General features: G+C 36.9%; 1 non-coding gene across 1 annotated transcript; it reads left to right on the forward strand.

Annotated features, from left to right (window-relative positions):
* The first annotated feature begins 396 nt into the window (after nt 1-396).
* LOC148548278 (small nucleolar RNA R71) lies at nt 397-504 on the forward strand. Its single transcript, XR_015897896.1, has one exon. It is a non-coding gene; the product is annotated as a small nucleolar RNA R71 (small nucleolar RNA).
* Nucleotides 505-15,601: the final 15,097 nt, after the last annotated feature.

Consider the following 15,601-nt stretch of genomic DNA (forward strand, 5'->3'; position numbering starts at 1 on the left):
AGATTCACCTAAGTAATTTACTTCTGCTATTGCAGGGTTCTCAGGATCATAAGCTTCTTCTTCATAAGAAGCCTCTTGAGTACTGTTGGATGCAGCTTGCATTCCATTCAGACTCTGAGAGATCATATTGACTTGCTGAGTCAATATTTTATTCTGAGCCAATATGGCATTCAAAGTATCAACCTCAAGAACTCCCTTCTTCATAGGCATCCCATTACTCATAGGATTCCTCTCAGAAGTGTACATGAACTGGTTATTAGCAACCATGTCAATGAGTTCTTGAGCTTCTGCAGGCGTTTTCTTTAGGTGAATGGATCCACCTGCAGAAGTGTCCAGTGACATCTTTGATAGCTCAGATAAACCATCATAGAATATATCCAGGATGGTCCATTCTGAAAGCATGTCAGAAGGACACTTTTTGGTCAGTTGTTTGTATCTTTCCCAAGCTTCATAGAGGGATTCACCATCTTTTTGTTTGAAGGTTTGAACATCCACTCTAAGCTTGCTCAGCTTTTGAGGAGGAAAGAACTTGGCTAAGAAAGTCGTGACCAGCTTATCCCAAGAGTTCAGGCTATCTTTAGGTTGAGAGTCCAACCATATTCTAGCTCTGTCTCTTACAGCAAATGGGAAAAGCATGAGCCTGTAGACTTCAGGATCTACTCCATTAGTCTTAACAGTATCACAGATCTGCAAGAATTCAGTTAAGAACTGAAAAGGATCTTCAGATGGAAGTCCATGAAACTTGCAGTTCTGCTGCATCAGAGAAACTAATTGAGGTTTCAGCTCAAAATTGTTTGCTCCAATGGTCGGAATGGAGATGCTTCTTCCATGTAAATTGGAATTTGGTGCAGTAAAGTCACCAAGCATTCTCCTTGCATTATTATTATTTTCGGCTGCCATCTCCTCTTTCTGTTCGAAAATTTCTGAAAGGTTATCTCTGGATTGTTGTAATTTAGCTTCTCTTAGTTTTCTCTTCAGAGTCCTTTCAGGTTCTGGATCTGCTTCAACAAGAATATTCTTGTCCTTGCTCCTGCTCATATGACAAAGAAGAGGGCACAGAAAAATATAATAATAATAATAATATGGATCCTTTATACCACAGTATAGGGATCCCTTTGTGAGTGGAAGAAAAGAGGGAGACAAAGAATGTGATGTAAAGAAAGAAACACAACTGTGAGGAGGGCAGAGATGTGAGATGCGATGTTAGTAAATGAATAAATAAATAGAATAAGATGGGAGAGGAAGAATTTTCGAAAATAATTTTTGAAAAAGAGTTAGTGATTTTCGAAAATAGTTTTTGAAAAAGGTTAGTATTTTTTCGAAAAATTTTAAAATAAAAAATAAAAATAATTAGTTAAAAAAAAAGAAATTTTTGAAAAAGAGGGAAGATATTTTCGAAAATTAGAGAGAGAGAGAGTTAGTTAGATAGTTTTGAAAAAGTTAAGAAACAAACAAAAAATTAGTTAGTTAGTTGAAACAAATTTTGAAAAGATAAGAAGTTAGGAAGTTGGAAAATATATTTTGAAATTAGATTTTTGAAAAAGATAAGCTGAGAAGATATTTTTGAAAAGATATGATAGAAATTAGTTTTTGAAAAAGATTTGATTTTTAAAATCACAATTAATGACTTGATTCACAAGAAATCACAAGATATGATTCTAGAACTTAAAGTTTGAATCTTTCTTAACAAGCAAGTAACAAAATTGAAATTTTTGAATCAAAACATTAATTGTTAGTATTATTTTCGAAAATTTGATATAAAAATAAGAAAAAGATTTTTGAAAAGTATTTTTGGAATTTTCGAAAATAACTAAGAAATTTGAAAAAGATTTGATTTTTGAAAAAGATTTTGAAAAAGATAAGATTTTCAAATTGAAAATTTGATTTGACTCATAAGAAACAACTTGATTTTAAAAATTTTTGAAAAAGTCAATCCAAATTTTCGAGTTTGATGAGAGAAAAAAGGGAAAGATATTTTTTTGATTTTTTTGAATTTTTATGATGAGAGAGAAAAACAAGAAAATTGATGCAATGCATGAGAATTTTAGATCAAAACATGTGATGCATGCAAGAATGCTATGAATGTCAAGATGAACACCAAGAACACTATGAAGATCATGATGAACATCAAGAACATATTTTTGAAAAATTTTTAATGCAAAGAAAACATGCAAGACACCAAACTTAGAATTCTTTAATGCTTAGACATTAAGAATTCAAGAATGCATATGAAAAACAAGAAAAGACACAAAACATGAAATCATCAAGATCAAACAACAAGACTTACCAAGAACAACTTGAAGATCATGAAGAACACTATGAATGCATGAATTTTCGAAAAATGCAAGATGCATATGCAAGTGACACCAAACTTATGATATGACTCAAGACTCAAACAAGAAACACAAAAAATATTTTTGATTTTTATGATTTTCTAATTTTTTTTTCGAAAATTATATGAAAAAGAAAAAATAAGGATTCCAAAATTTTTAACATGAATTCCAGGAATCTTGCATTCTTAGTCTAAAGCTTCAGTCTAGGAATTAGACATGGCTCACTAGCCAGCCAAGCTTTCAATGAAAGCTCCGGTCCAAAACACTAGACATGGTCAATGGCCAGCCAAGCTTCAGCATGTAAATCAGGAACAGCAGCAGGTGGATTAGCAACAACTAGCTTGCTCTTGATAACAAATTGCAAGCCTCAGTCCAAATGAATTTAGACATGGCTTTACAGCCAGCCAGGCTTCACATGCTTCATGAAACACTAGAATTCATTCTTAAAAATTTTGAAGAAGAATATATTTTTGAAAACATTTATTTTTTCGAAAACACAAGAAAAATTTTTGAAAGATTTTTTTGAAAAAAAAATTTTTTTTTGAAAAGAAAACAAAAAGAAAATTACCTAATCTGAGCAACAGGATGAACCGTCAGTTGTCCAAACTCAAACAATCCCCGGCAACGGCGCCAAAAACTTGGTGCTGTTGCCTGATCAAACTTGGCACTGATGTTACCGGACCAAAAGCTTGCCGAAAACTCGAACAATCCCCGGCAACGGCGCCAAAAACTTGGTGCACAAAAATTGTGATTACACTTTAATTATGTAAAATTCATCGCTCTTTCTTTCCCTGGTAATGGCGCCAAAAACATGATGCCAATACCATGATTCACAACTTTGCACAACTAACCAGCAAGTGCACTGGTTCGTCCAAGTAATACCTTACGTGAGTAAGGGTCGAATCCCACGGAGATTGTTGGTATGAAACATGCTATGGTCACCTTGTAAATCTCAGTCAGGCAGATATAAAATAGTAATGGGGTTTTTGAATAATAATTAATAAAACAGGGATAGAAGTACTTATGTAAATCATTGGTGAGAATTTCAGATAAGCGAATAGAGATGCTTTCGTTCCTCTGAACCTCTGCTTTCCTGCTATCTTCATCCAATCAGTCTTACTCCTTTCCATGGCTGGCTTTATGTGATACATCACCACTGTCAATGGCTACTTTCGGTCTTCTCTCGGGAAAATGATCCAAATGCCCTGTCACGGCACGGCTAATCGTCTGGAGGCATCACCCTTGTCAATGGTTTCATCTTATCCTCTCAGTGAAAATGGTCAACGCACCCTGTACGGCACGGCTATTCATCTGTCGGTTCTCGATCCTGCTGGAATAGGATTTACTATCCTTTTGCGTCTGTCACTACGCCCGGCAATCGCGAGTTTGAAGCTCGTCACAGTCATTCAATCATTGAATCCTACTCGGAATACCACAGACAAGGTTTAGACCTTCCGGATTCTCTTGAATGCCGCCATCATTCTAGCTTACGCCACGAAGATTCCGATTAAGAGATCTAAGAGATACTCATTCAATCTAATGTAGAACGGAAGTGGTTGTCAGGCACGCATTCATAGGGAATGATGATGATTGTCACGTTCATCACATTCAGGTTGAAGTGCGAATGAATATCTTAGAAGCGCAATAAGATGAATTGAATAGAAAACAGTAGTACTTTGCATTAATCTTTGAGGAACAGCAGAGCTCCACACCTTAATCTATGGAGTGTAGAAACTCTACCGTTAAAAATACATAAGTGAAAATGGAGTTCATTGGTCTCGGCCCCAGAGGGGAACCGGAGTAACCAAGACTACTATGATCCAATGATAAAACTCAGGATGTCTAATACAATAGTAAAATGTCCTATTTATAATAAACTAGCTACTAGGGTTTACAGAAGTAAGTAATTGATGCATAAATCCACTTCCGGGGCTCACTTGGTGTGTGCTTGGGCTGAGCTTGAGTGTTGCACGTGTAGAGGTCCTTCTTGGAGTTGAACGCCAGTTTTTGTGCCAGTTTGGGCGTTCAACTCTGGTTTTGGATCCTTTTCTGGCGCTGGACGCCAGATTTGGGCAGAGAGCTAACGTTGAACGCCAGTTTGCGTCATCTAAACTTGACCAAAGTATGGACTATTATACATTGTTGGAAAGCCCTGGATGTCTAATTTCCAACGCAATTGGAAGCGCGCTATTTTGAGTTTTGTAGCTCCAGAAAATCCACTTTGAGTGCAGGAAGGTCAGAATCCAACAGCATCAGCAGTCCTTCTTCAACATCTGAATCTGATTTTTGCTCAAGTCCCTCAATTTCAGCCAGAAAATACCTGAAATCACAGAAAAACACACAAACTCATAGTAAAGTCCAGAAATGTGAATTTAACATAAAAACTAATGAAAACATCCCTAAAAGTAACTAGATTCTACTAAAAACATACTAAAAACAATGCCAAAAAGCGTATAAATTATCCGCTCATCAAGTTGTATTAAGCGTCCTGCTGAATAGATAAGTGCCTCTTGAGCTTTCATTGTCAGTCCTTCATAGAAATTTTGGAGTTTATCCCATTCATTAAACATCTCTGGTGGACACTTCCTGAGTAAAGCTTTATATCTCTCCCATGCTTCATACAATGACTCTCCATCCATCTGAGTAAATTTTTAGACCTCTGTTTTGAGCCTGATGATCCTTTGAGGAGGATAAAACTTGGCTAAGAACTTGCTCACTAGATCCTCCCAATTGTTGATGCTTTCTCTTGGAAATGACTCCAACCATTGAGTAGCTTTGTCCCTCAGGGAAAATGGAAACATCAACAATTTGTAACTGTCAGGAAGTACACCATTGGTCTTCACTGTGTCACATATCCTCAGGAAGATGGATAGGTGCTGGTTTGGATCTTCCAAGGGGCCTCCTCCATAAGAACAGTTGTTCTGCACCAAGGTAATCAGTTGGGGCTTTAATTCAAACTTATTTGCATCGTCATTTGGGGTAAGGATGCTACTCCTACAATGCCTTGGATTAGCAAATGTATATGAAGCCAATACTCTCCTTTGAGGTTGACCATTGTCGTTGGCCACTCCCACTTGTGGATTTGTTGGATTTTCCTCCATTTGTTGGTTCTCTTCTCAACCTCCAAAGTGTTTCAGGATCAAAAGGTGTGGATTCATCGCTTCTTCCTCCTAACATAAATACAGAACCAGGAACCAGAATTAAACAATCTATTGCTAGAGTGAAGTTAGTGTTAGCTTAAGCAAAAATTCAAACAGTTAGTATGCTTAGTAAAAAGAAAAAGAAAAAAAATGCTTAATCTAGACCACCACCTCACTTAATCATTATCAATCTAATCAATCCCCGGCAACGGCGCCAAAAACTTGATGGTGATTTTGTGGAAAAGCGAATTTCCAAACACCTAAAACTAACCGGCAAGTGTACCGAGTCGCATCAAGTAATAATAACTCACATGAGTGAGGTCGATCCCACAGGGATTGAAGGATTGAGCAATTTTAGTTTAGTGGTTGATTTAGTCAAGCGAATCAAGTATTGGTTTGAGTGGTTTGTAGTTGACAAAAGCTAAATTGCATGAAATGTAAAGGGAGAGGGAAGAATTGCAGTAAATTAAAGAGAATAGAAAGTAAAAGTGCTGAATCTTAAAGAACAAGTAAATTAAATAGCAGAAGCTTAGATTGCAAGAAATGTAAATGATTGAATCTTAAAGTTTAAGAAAGGTAAATTGCTTGAATTATAAGAGGAATTGGGAGTTGGGATTGCAGAAATTAAACAAGATGAAGTAAAATGACAATTAACAAAGAAGAGCAAAAGATGAATTGAATTTAAGTGCATCTCAAACAGAAGAGTAAAAATGCTTGAAGAATTACAAACAGAAAGTAAATGGAGCTAAATTACAGTAATTAAAAGAATGTTGAAGATCTCAGGAGTGGAAGAGACTAGAAAACAAGTCTAGATCTCAAATCCTTCCTTAATCCAAAAAGGACAATTGCAAAAGAAATAGAAAAGTAAGTTGCAGAAGTAGTAGAAGAGAAGAAGCAGTAAATAGAATTTGAAATGTAAATCAAAGTTTCTTAGAAATATGCCGAAAGATAAACAAAGAGATCTTAAGGTGAGATTGAAACAGAATTTCTTCAATTCTTCACTCAAGATCCAAAACAAAAAGTAAAAAGTGCTCAAGCAAGAACAAGGAAGAAGAGAGATCAATTCTCCTTCCTAATTCTCCAAGATCCAAATTCAAAGTAAAAACTCTAAAATTTATAAAATGAAAATTATCAAAGAAGTAAAAAGTTAAAAGACCTTAACTCAATCAAACTAGCTTCTATTTATACACTTTCTATTATTGGATTTAAGAATTTGGGTGGGCTTTTTAATTTGGTAAAGATTTGAATTTAATTAGATTTTTGATTGAATTTTCAGCCCAAGAGAAATTGCTCCCAATGGAGTGCTCTGCTCTTGTGGGGAGCGGAGCATCAATGCTTGTGTTGGAGCTCCTTGTTGCCTACCAAGCTCCCTCTGCCCGTGTCATGTTGCGCTCCAATTCCACCTGGCCGTGTCAAGTTCTTGCAAAGGCTAAGGAGAGTAGCGCTCTGCTCTCCTTGGGAACGTAGCACTCCTTTTGCTTGGGTGAGGTCCCAAGTTCAAAACTTATTGGAGGCATGCGCTGACTCCTTTTCTTTGTGAATGAAGTGGCGCCTCTCTCCTCTTTTCCTTGAGGTGCTTGGTTCGAATCCTTGTGAGTGCAATTTGGCCAAGTGTGGTTCATTTTTCTTTGTGAGTAGTGCTCCCCACTCCCCCTTGCTCATGGGTTCGATCCTTGGAGTAAGCATTGGCAAACTATTTCCTTGGATTTATTTGTGAGTGAAGCCCGATAATGCTCTCAAGGAGAGCGGAGCATCATTCTTCCTTCCTTTGTTTCTTGGTTCAAAAGTGTGCTCCTGAAGAGAGCGCTGTGCTTCCTCCTTCCATGTGCCATGCTTCATTGTTTCCTTTGCTACACTCTTCTTTTCCTTGGGCCACGCTTCTTAGGCCATGCTTTCTTATTTTCTTCTTTTCTTCACCTACAATTAATCAAAACAACCAATCAAAGTATCACCAAATTCACAAGGTTTATAAATCATTCAAATATCAATCAAATTTAGCTTAAACCTCATGATTTAGTATCAATTAAATAGTGGTTGATTGATTCAAAGAAACCATGCATTTCCATTTCAAATTACTTACTTACAATGCAAGAAAGTGCATAAAACCTAATAAAATCAAAGAAAAAGACTAGTGAAACTAGGCTAAGATGACTTGTCATCACAACACCAAACTTAAAACTTGCTTGTCCCCAAGCAAGCATAACACATAAGAGAAGGTAGAATGAAATAGAAAAGTATACATATCCTTATTAAGCAGATAGTTGAACTTAGTTCATGGGGTTTCATGCAGATCAATAGTAACTCAATTATTACTTGCTGTTAAACAAACAATGTTTCCTCAAGGGTTCACTAAGGTTGCTGCTACAATGCCTTGCTTTCTGCTTACTTCCCTTGTTAGCTTTTTCCTTCTTTCTTTTGCTTAGAGAGCTTATTACTCATTGAAGGCTTGGTGGCAAATGTTACAGTAGCCTTTGGCTTAATTATACTCAACATTTCTTCACCACAGATACATGGCTCACCTTTTTCTTCCTATGATCATTGATGCCCAGCATCTCTTTGGATAACTAAGTGATTTGTAGTTAGGTTGCTCTTTATTGTGGACTTTCAGTTGGCAATCCCAAATCAGTTGATCTAAGTGGCCAAGTTTTAAAATACTCCTTAGAACTTACTTGTCCAAGCATATCCTAGTACACAAACACCACAGGCATATGTCCTAGGGTTCAAGCTATTGGTGTCTAGCCTTGTTATTTGTTTCTTTGCCACTTTTTGGCTTTTTCTATTTCTTTTTTTTTCTTTCTGTTTTGGTTTATTTTCAAGGGATTTTCATTAGTTGAAGGATCATAGTAGCAAACTAGCTTAAGCTTCAAGTAACATGTCATTTTGCAGCAATTATTTTGTGAGCTAACAATTGAATCAAACACCTACCACCACTAACTTTCATTCTAATTTTTGCAACGTTGAACAATTACTTTTCTAAATCAAACATTTTTTCTTTTATTCAAACAGCAAGGGGAACAAAATAAAGTTCAAGTTAATGATGGATGACAAAAATTATGCAGATCCAAGTATTTCTCAACAAACATTTTCACTTGCATTTAATAGAACACTTCAGCAAGACATATAGGAATTTCCAATTTAACTATTCCTCAGCAACAGGGATTAGGTGCAAATACAACCTATTGGGTTGCAGCTTTTCCTTCTTCCTTCTGTTGTGTCCCTTTTGAGTCATAATGCAGACTTTCTTCAAATGTTGGCCATTTTCCTGCATGATTCTTAAAAGTTGCTTGCTTCTCAAGCCCTTAAGCAAATGGTTATTATGCATGAATTGAGCAAGGCTTTCAAACTTATTTTGGTGTGGGAACACCAAACTTAATTCCTTGCCAATGCCTCTGATGCAACAGGTTAACCATATGTAAAATCCTTTTATCTTTGCTAAAGGCAATAAAAACTAGAAAAACTAAAAAGTAAACAATTGGTTAATTGGTTTATCTGATTGCTCGGAGCTAGCAACCATGTATGCAAAAGGTGAGAATGTACTTTTAAATGAGATTTTGGTGGAACACCAAACTTAGAATCCTTCATTCTCCCTTAATTTATTTTGGTGTGCAATACCAAACTTATCTCCTTGCAATATAGATAAGTCTAATTAACCCTTTTATTGAAATAGCTATGAAAAGTGAACTACCTCAGGTTGGGTTGCCTCCCAACAAGCGCTTCTTTATTGTCACTAGCTTGACATCTCATCCTTTGATCATGGGGGTTGAAAATTATAGTGCCTCAGCTTTTTTCCTCTTACTGTGAACTTCCTTTCGGTCTCCTCTTTGATGATCTCTAGGTGTTCAAGTGAAAGGATCCGGTTCACAGTATAGCATTCAGATAATTGTGGAGACACCTTCATTGGTTGGGTGTTTAACATCACTTTATCCCCTGGTGAGAAGTCTTCAGTGGGAATTTTCTTGTTTCTCTATCCTTTTGGCTTCTTCTTCTTTTCTTCTTTCTCATGAGATAATTCATTCCTTGGTGGTTCTTTATCTGGAGTGTTGAGGTTCTCATCTGGGGGTTTTGGATCTAGTTCATCCTTGATTTCTTTGCTCTGTTGCACCATCTCTACTTCTTTCAAGCATGGATTTGGAAGTCTTGGAGTTAACTCATTGCATGCCTCTTTTAAACTTTGATCCCTGGCTTTATCCTCCATACAATCTTCTTCTTGAGTGGGCTCATGCAGGGTTTTAAAAACATGGAATGCTAGGTGCTCATCATGCACTCTCAACAATAATTCCCCTTTTTCAACATCTATCAATGCTCTGTCCGTAGCTAGGAAAGGCCTCCCCAGGATGATGGGAGTGTTAGGGTCCTCTTCTATATCTGAGATAACAAAGTCAGCAGGGAGAAAGAATTTTTCCACTTTTACCAACACATTCTCCACAACTCCCAGTGCTTGCTTAATGGATTTGTCAGCCATTTGGAGAACTATTCGTGTGGACTTCAGCTCAGAAATTTGAAGTTTCCTCATTAGAGACAAAGGCATCAAGTTTATGCTTGCACCGAGGTCATAGAATGACTTCTCAATTGTTATGTTTCCTATGGTGCAAGGTATGTAAAAACTCCCAGGATCATCTTTCTTCTCTGGTAACTCTCTTTGGAGGATAGCACTACATTCCTTTGTCATCTCAACAATCTGTCCTTCCTTCATGGATCTTTTCTTTGTGAGTACTTCTTTCATAAATTTGGCATATAATGGCATCTGTTCAAGTGCTTCTAAGAAAGGAATATTGATGCTGAGAGTCTTGAATATATCCAGGAATTTTGAGTATTGCTTATCCTCGTTTTCTCTCCGAAACCTTTGAGGGTATGGAAGTTTGGGGACATATGACTTCACCCCTTCCTTCTTCTCTTGTAGCTGTGGCTCAAGGATGTTTTTGTCTCTCTTTGAGCTTTTTGTATTCTTGGTCTTTCTATCCTCTTCACTTTTCTCTTCTGTCTCTTCTTGTGGAACTTCGCTGTTGTGTTCTTCTTGATTGATGGCTTCCTTCTCCCTAGTCTCCTCACTTTCCACTATGGTTGCTCTGCACTCCTCCCACTTTGTAGCTTTTCCTTTGTCTCTTTCAGTGACATTGGGGAAGGTAATTGCTCTCTTCTCACCCATTTCTGTAATTCGTTTAGCCATTTGTTCCATATGCCTCTCAAGATTTCTGATTAAAACTTCTTGATTTTTACTTGTTGTGGCTTGATCTTGTCTTGTCATCTCTTGATTTTTCATGAGTTTCTCCATTAATATCTCTAGACTAGAGATTCTTTGAGAGTCTGGATTTGGTTGTGATTGTGTGAGATGAGATGGTTGTTGCTGAAGGTTGTTTGAATTATTTACCGGGATATTTTGTGGGTAGAATGTGGATGTGGAAAAGTTGTTCTGGTGGTTTTGTGAGTTGTTATGGAGTTGGTGATATGTGTTTTGTGAGTTTTTTAATTGGTTAGTATTATTGGATGAATGGTTATGGTTGTTTGTGTTGCTGAGGCTGCCAGAGTTGAAGTCCCTTTGTCCTTGATTCTGATGCTCACCCCACCTTGAATTAGACTGAGTCTTCCAGGGTGTCTTGTGTGCATCACCATGAAAATTGTGTTGAAATGAACTTGAAGTGTTATTCCTGTATTGCACCTGCTCAGGGCTTTGTTGCTCATAATTGAATGTCCCAAAACTTTCTTCAGGTTGATTCCACCCATGTGAGGTTTGAGATTGGCCTTGTGTGTTTACTGTAGCACTTTGCATTCCATCAATTTTCTTGGCCATAATTTCCATTTGTTGCTGAAGTTGTTAGTACATCTGGTTGTTTTGTGCCAAGATAGTGTCAACACCTTCAAGTTCCAAGACACTTCTCTTGAGAGCTGGTGAGCGTTGCCTTTGATGACCAAAAAAATATTGATTATTTGCCACCATGTCTATGAGGTTCTGAGCTTCTTCAGCTATCTTCATGAGTTGCATTGAGCGTCCTGCTGAATAGTCAAGTGCCTCTTGAGCTTTCATTATCAGTCCTTCATAGAAATTTTGGAGTTTATCCCATTCATTAAACATCTCTGGTGGAAACTTCCTGAGTAAAGCTCTGTATCTCTCCCATGCTTCATACAATGACTCTCCATCCATCTGAAGGTAATGAGTTGGGGCTTCAATTCAAAGTTATTTGCATCGACATTTGGGGTAAGGATGCTACTCCTACAATACCTTGGATTAGCAAATGTATATGAAGCCAATACTCTCCTTTGAGGCTGACCATTGTCGTTGGCCACTCCCACTTGTGGATTTGTTGGATTTTCCTCCATTTCTTGGTTCTCTTCTCAACCTCCAAAGTGTTTCAGGATCAAAAGATGTGGATTCATCGCTTCTTCCTCCTAACATAAATACAGAACCAGGAACTAGAATTAAACAATCTATTGCTAGAGTGAAGTTAGTGTTAGCTTAAGCAAAATTCAAACAGTTAGTATGCTTAGTAAAAAGAAAAAGAAAAAAAATGCTTAATCTAGACCACCACCTCACTTAATCATTGTCAATCTAATCAATCCCCGGCAACGGTGCCAAAAACTTGATGGTGATTTTGTGGAAAAGCGAATTTCCAAATACCTAAAACTAACCGGCAAGTGTACCGGGTCGCATCAAGTAATAATAACTCACATGAGTGAGGTCGATCCCACAGGGATTGAAGGATTGAGCAATTTTAGTTTAGTGGTTGATTTAGTCAAGCGAATCAAGTATTGGTTTGAGTGGTTTGTAGTTGACAAAAGCTAAATTGCATGAAATGTAAAGGGAGAGGGAAGAATTGCAGTAAATTAAAGAGAATAGAAAGTAAAAGTGCTGAATCTTAAAGAACAAGTAAATTAAATAGCAGAAGCTTAGATTGCAAGAAATGTAAATGACTGAATCTTAAAGTGCAAGAAAGGTAAATTGCTTGAATTATAAGAGGAATTGGGAGCTGGGGTTGCAGAAATTAAACAAGATGAAGTAAAATGACAATTAACAAAGAAGAGCAAAAGATTAATTGAATTTAAGTGGATCTCAAACAGAAGAGTAAAAATGCTTGAAGAATTAAAAACAGAAAGTAAATGGAGCTAAATTACAGCAATTAAAAGAATGTTGAAGATCTCAGGATGGAAGAGACTAGAAAACAAGTCTAGATCTCAAATCCTTCCTTGATCCAATGATGAGCGGATATTTTATACGCTTTTTGGGGTTAATTTCATATAGTTTTTAGTATATTTTAGTTAGTTTTTAGTTTATTTTCATTAGTTTCTAGGCAAAATTCATATTTCTGGACTTTACTATGAGTTTGTGTGTTTTTCTGTAATTTCAGGTATTTTTTGGCTGAAATTGAGGGAGCTGAGCAAAAATCTGATTCAGGCTGAAAAAGGACTGCTGATGTTGTTGGATCCTGACCTTTCTGCACTCAGAATGGAATTTCTGGAGCTACAGGGGTCCGATTGATGCGCTTCTAATTGCGTTGGAAAGTAGACATCCAGGGCTTTCCAGCAATATATAATAGTCCATACGCATGTTGCAATCTGGCGTCCAGCGCCAGAAACACGTTACAAGTTGGAGTTCAACGCCAGAAATAGGTTACAGCCTGGCGTTGAATGCCCAAAACAGCCCAGGCACGTAAGAAGCTTTAGTCTCAGCCTCAGCACACACCAAGTGGGCCCCAGAAGTGAATTTCTGCACTATCTATCATAGTTTACTCATTTTCTGTAAACCTAGGTTACTAGTTTAGTATTTAAACAACTTTTAGAGACTTATTTTGTATCTCATGACATTTTTAGATCTGAATTTTGTACTCTTTGACGGCATGAGTTTCTAAACTCCATTGTTGGGGGTGAGAAGCTCTGCTGTGTCTCGATGAATTAATGCAAGTGTTTCTGTTTTCTATTCAAACATGCGTGTTCCTATCTAAGATATTCATTCGCACTTCAACATGAATGTGATGAACATGACAATCATCATTATTCTCCCATGAACGCGTGCCTGACAACCACTCCCGTTCACCGTAGAATGAATCAATATCTCTTGGATCTCTTAATCAGAATCTTCGCGGTATAAGCTAGATTGATGGCAGCATTCAAGAGAATCTGGAAAGTCTAAACCTTGTCTGTGGTATTCCGAGTAGGATTCAGGGATTGAATGACTGTGACGAGCTTCAAACTCGCGAGTGCTAGGCGTAGTGACAGACGCAAAAGGATAGTAAATCTTATTCCGGTATGATTGAGAACCTGCAGATGATTAGCCGTGCGGTGACAGCGCACCTGGAACCTTTTCACTGGAAGGATGGATGGTAGCCATTGACAACGGTGATCCACCAACACACAGCTTGCCATAGGAGGACTTGCGTGCGTGAATCAGAAAACAGAGGAAAGCAGAATTTCAGAAGACAAAGCATCTCCAAAACTCCAACATATTCTCCATCATTGCACAATAAGTATTTATATTTATGCCCTCTCATTTTTTACAACTGAACTTGAAAAACATTGTTGTTGGCATCCTGACTAAGAATAATAAGATAACCATAGCTTGCTTCAAACCAACAATCTCCGTGGGATTCGACCCTTACTCACGTAAGGTATTACTTGGACGACCCAGTGCACTTGCTGGTTAGTTGTGCGAAGTTTTAAGAGAGTAATGTGAACATTGACATTACAATTTCATGCACCAAGTTTTTGGTGCGGTTGCCGGAGATTGTTTGAGTTTGAACAACTGACGATGAATCCTGTTGCTTAGATTAGGAAAATTTTGTCTTTTGGGTCAGAGTCTTTTATATTCTTTTCAAAAAAATTTATAATATTTTTTCTTAGTTATTAAAAATACTTTTTTCAAAACAAGTGTTACATTTACTGCCCAATTGGCTAGAGTGTTAGTCTGTGTTCCTGGTAATTGGGTACCTTCTTTTTTAAATTCTTTTTCAAAAAAATAATTTTTACATTAAATCTTGTGCCAAACTTTAAGTTTGGTGTTTTCTTATTAATTTTTCTTTGGTTTTCGAAAATCTTATTTTGGTTTTCTAAAAATTTTAAGTTTGGTGTTCTTTCTTCATGTTCTTGTGTTCTTGTGAGTCTTCAAAGTGTTCTTGAGTCTTCCTTGTGTCTTCATCTAAAAATTTTTAAGTTTGGTGTTCCTTGGTGTTTTCCCTCCAAAATTTTCGAAAACAAGGAGCATTAGATCTAAAAATTTTAAATCTTGTGCTATCTTATTGTTTTTCTCTCTCCTCTTTAAATTCAAAAATATCTTTTCTCTCTATTTTAAAGCAAATTTTCGAAATTTACCTTTAAAATTCAGATTTTTTATTTCAAAATTTAAAACCTTTTTCAAAAATCATCATATCCTTTTCAAAACTTCCTAACCACTTTCTCTCTCCTCATTTTTTCGAAAATCTTCACCCATTTTTATTTATTTTATTTTAATTTATTTTGTTTTCAAAATAAATAAATAATTAAATAAATAAAAATATTTCTTCTCTATTTTACATCATCTCCCTTTCTCCATCATGGATCTAAGCGGAAATGAACAGTCCAGAAGGACTCTGGGGTCATAAGCTAACCCCTCTACTGCTTCATATGGGAGTAGTACCTGCATACCCTCCATTGGAGTCAGTAGCTTTGAGTTGAATCCTCAGCTCATTATCATGGTGCAGCAAAGCTGCCAGTATTCCGGTCTTCCACAGGAAGAACCTACAGAGTTTCTGGCACAGTTTTTACAAATTGCTGACACAGTACATGATAAGAAAGTAGATCAGGATGTCTACAGATTATTAATGTTCCCATTTGCTGTAAAAAACCAAGCTAAGAGGTGGTTAAATAACCAACCTAAGGCTAGCATAAAGACATGGAAACAGCTGACAGAGAAATTCCTGAATCAATACTTTCCTCCAAAACGGATGACACAGCTAAAGCTGGACATCCAAGGCTTTAAACAAGGAGATAATGAATCTCTTTATGATGCCTGGGAGAGATACAGAGAGATGCTAAGAAAATGCCCCTCTGAAATGTTTTCAGAGTGGGTTCAGTTAGACATCTTCTATTATGGGCTTACAGAAAGAGCTCAGATGTCTCTAGATTACTCAGCTGGTGGATCTATCCATATGAGAAAGACAATTG

The sequence above is a fragment of the Arachis ipaensis genome, chromosome B8, assembly GCF_059453495.1.
Source record: "Arachis ipaensis isolate K30076 ecotype BB chromosome B8, ASM5945349v1, whole genome shotgun sequence".
NCBI lineage: Eukaryota > Viridiplantae > Streptophyta > Magnoliopsida > Fabales > Fabaceae > Arachis > Arachis ipaensis.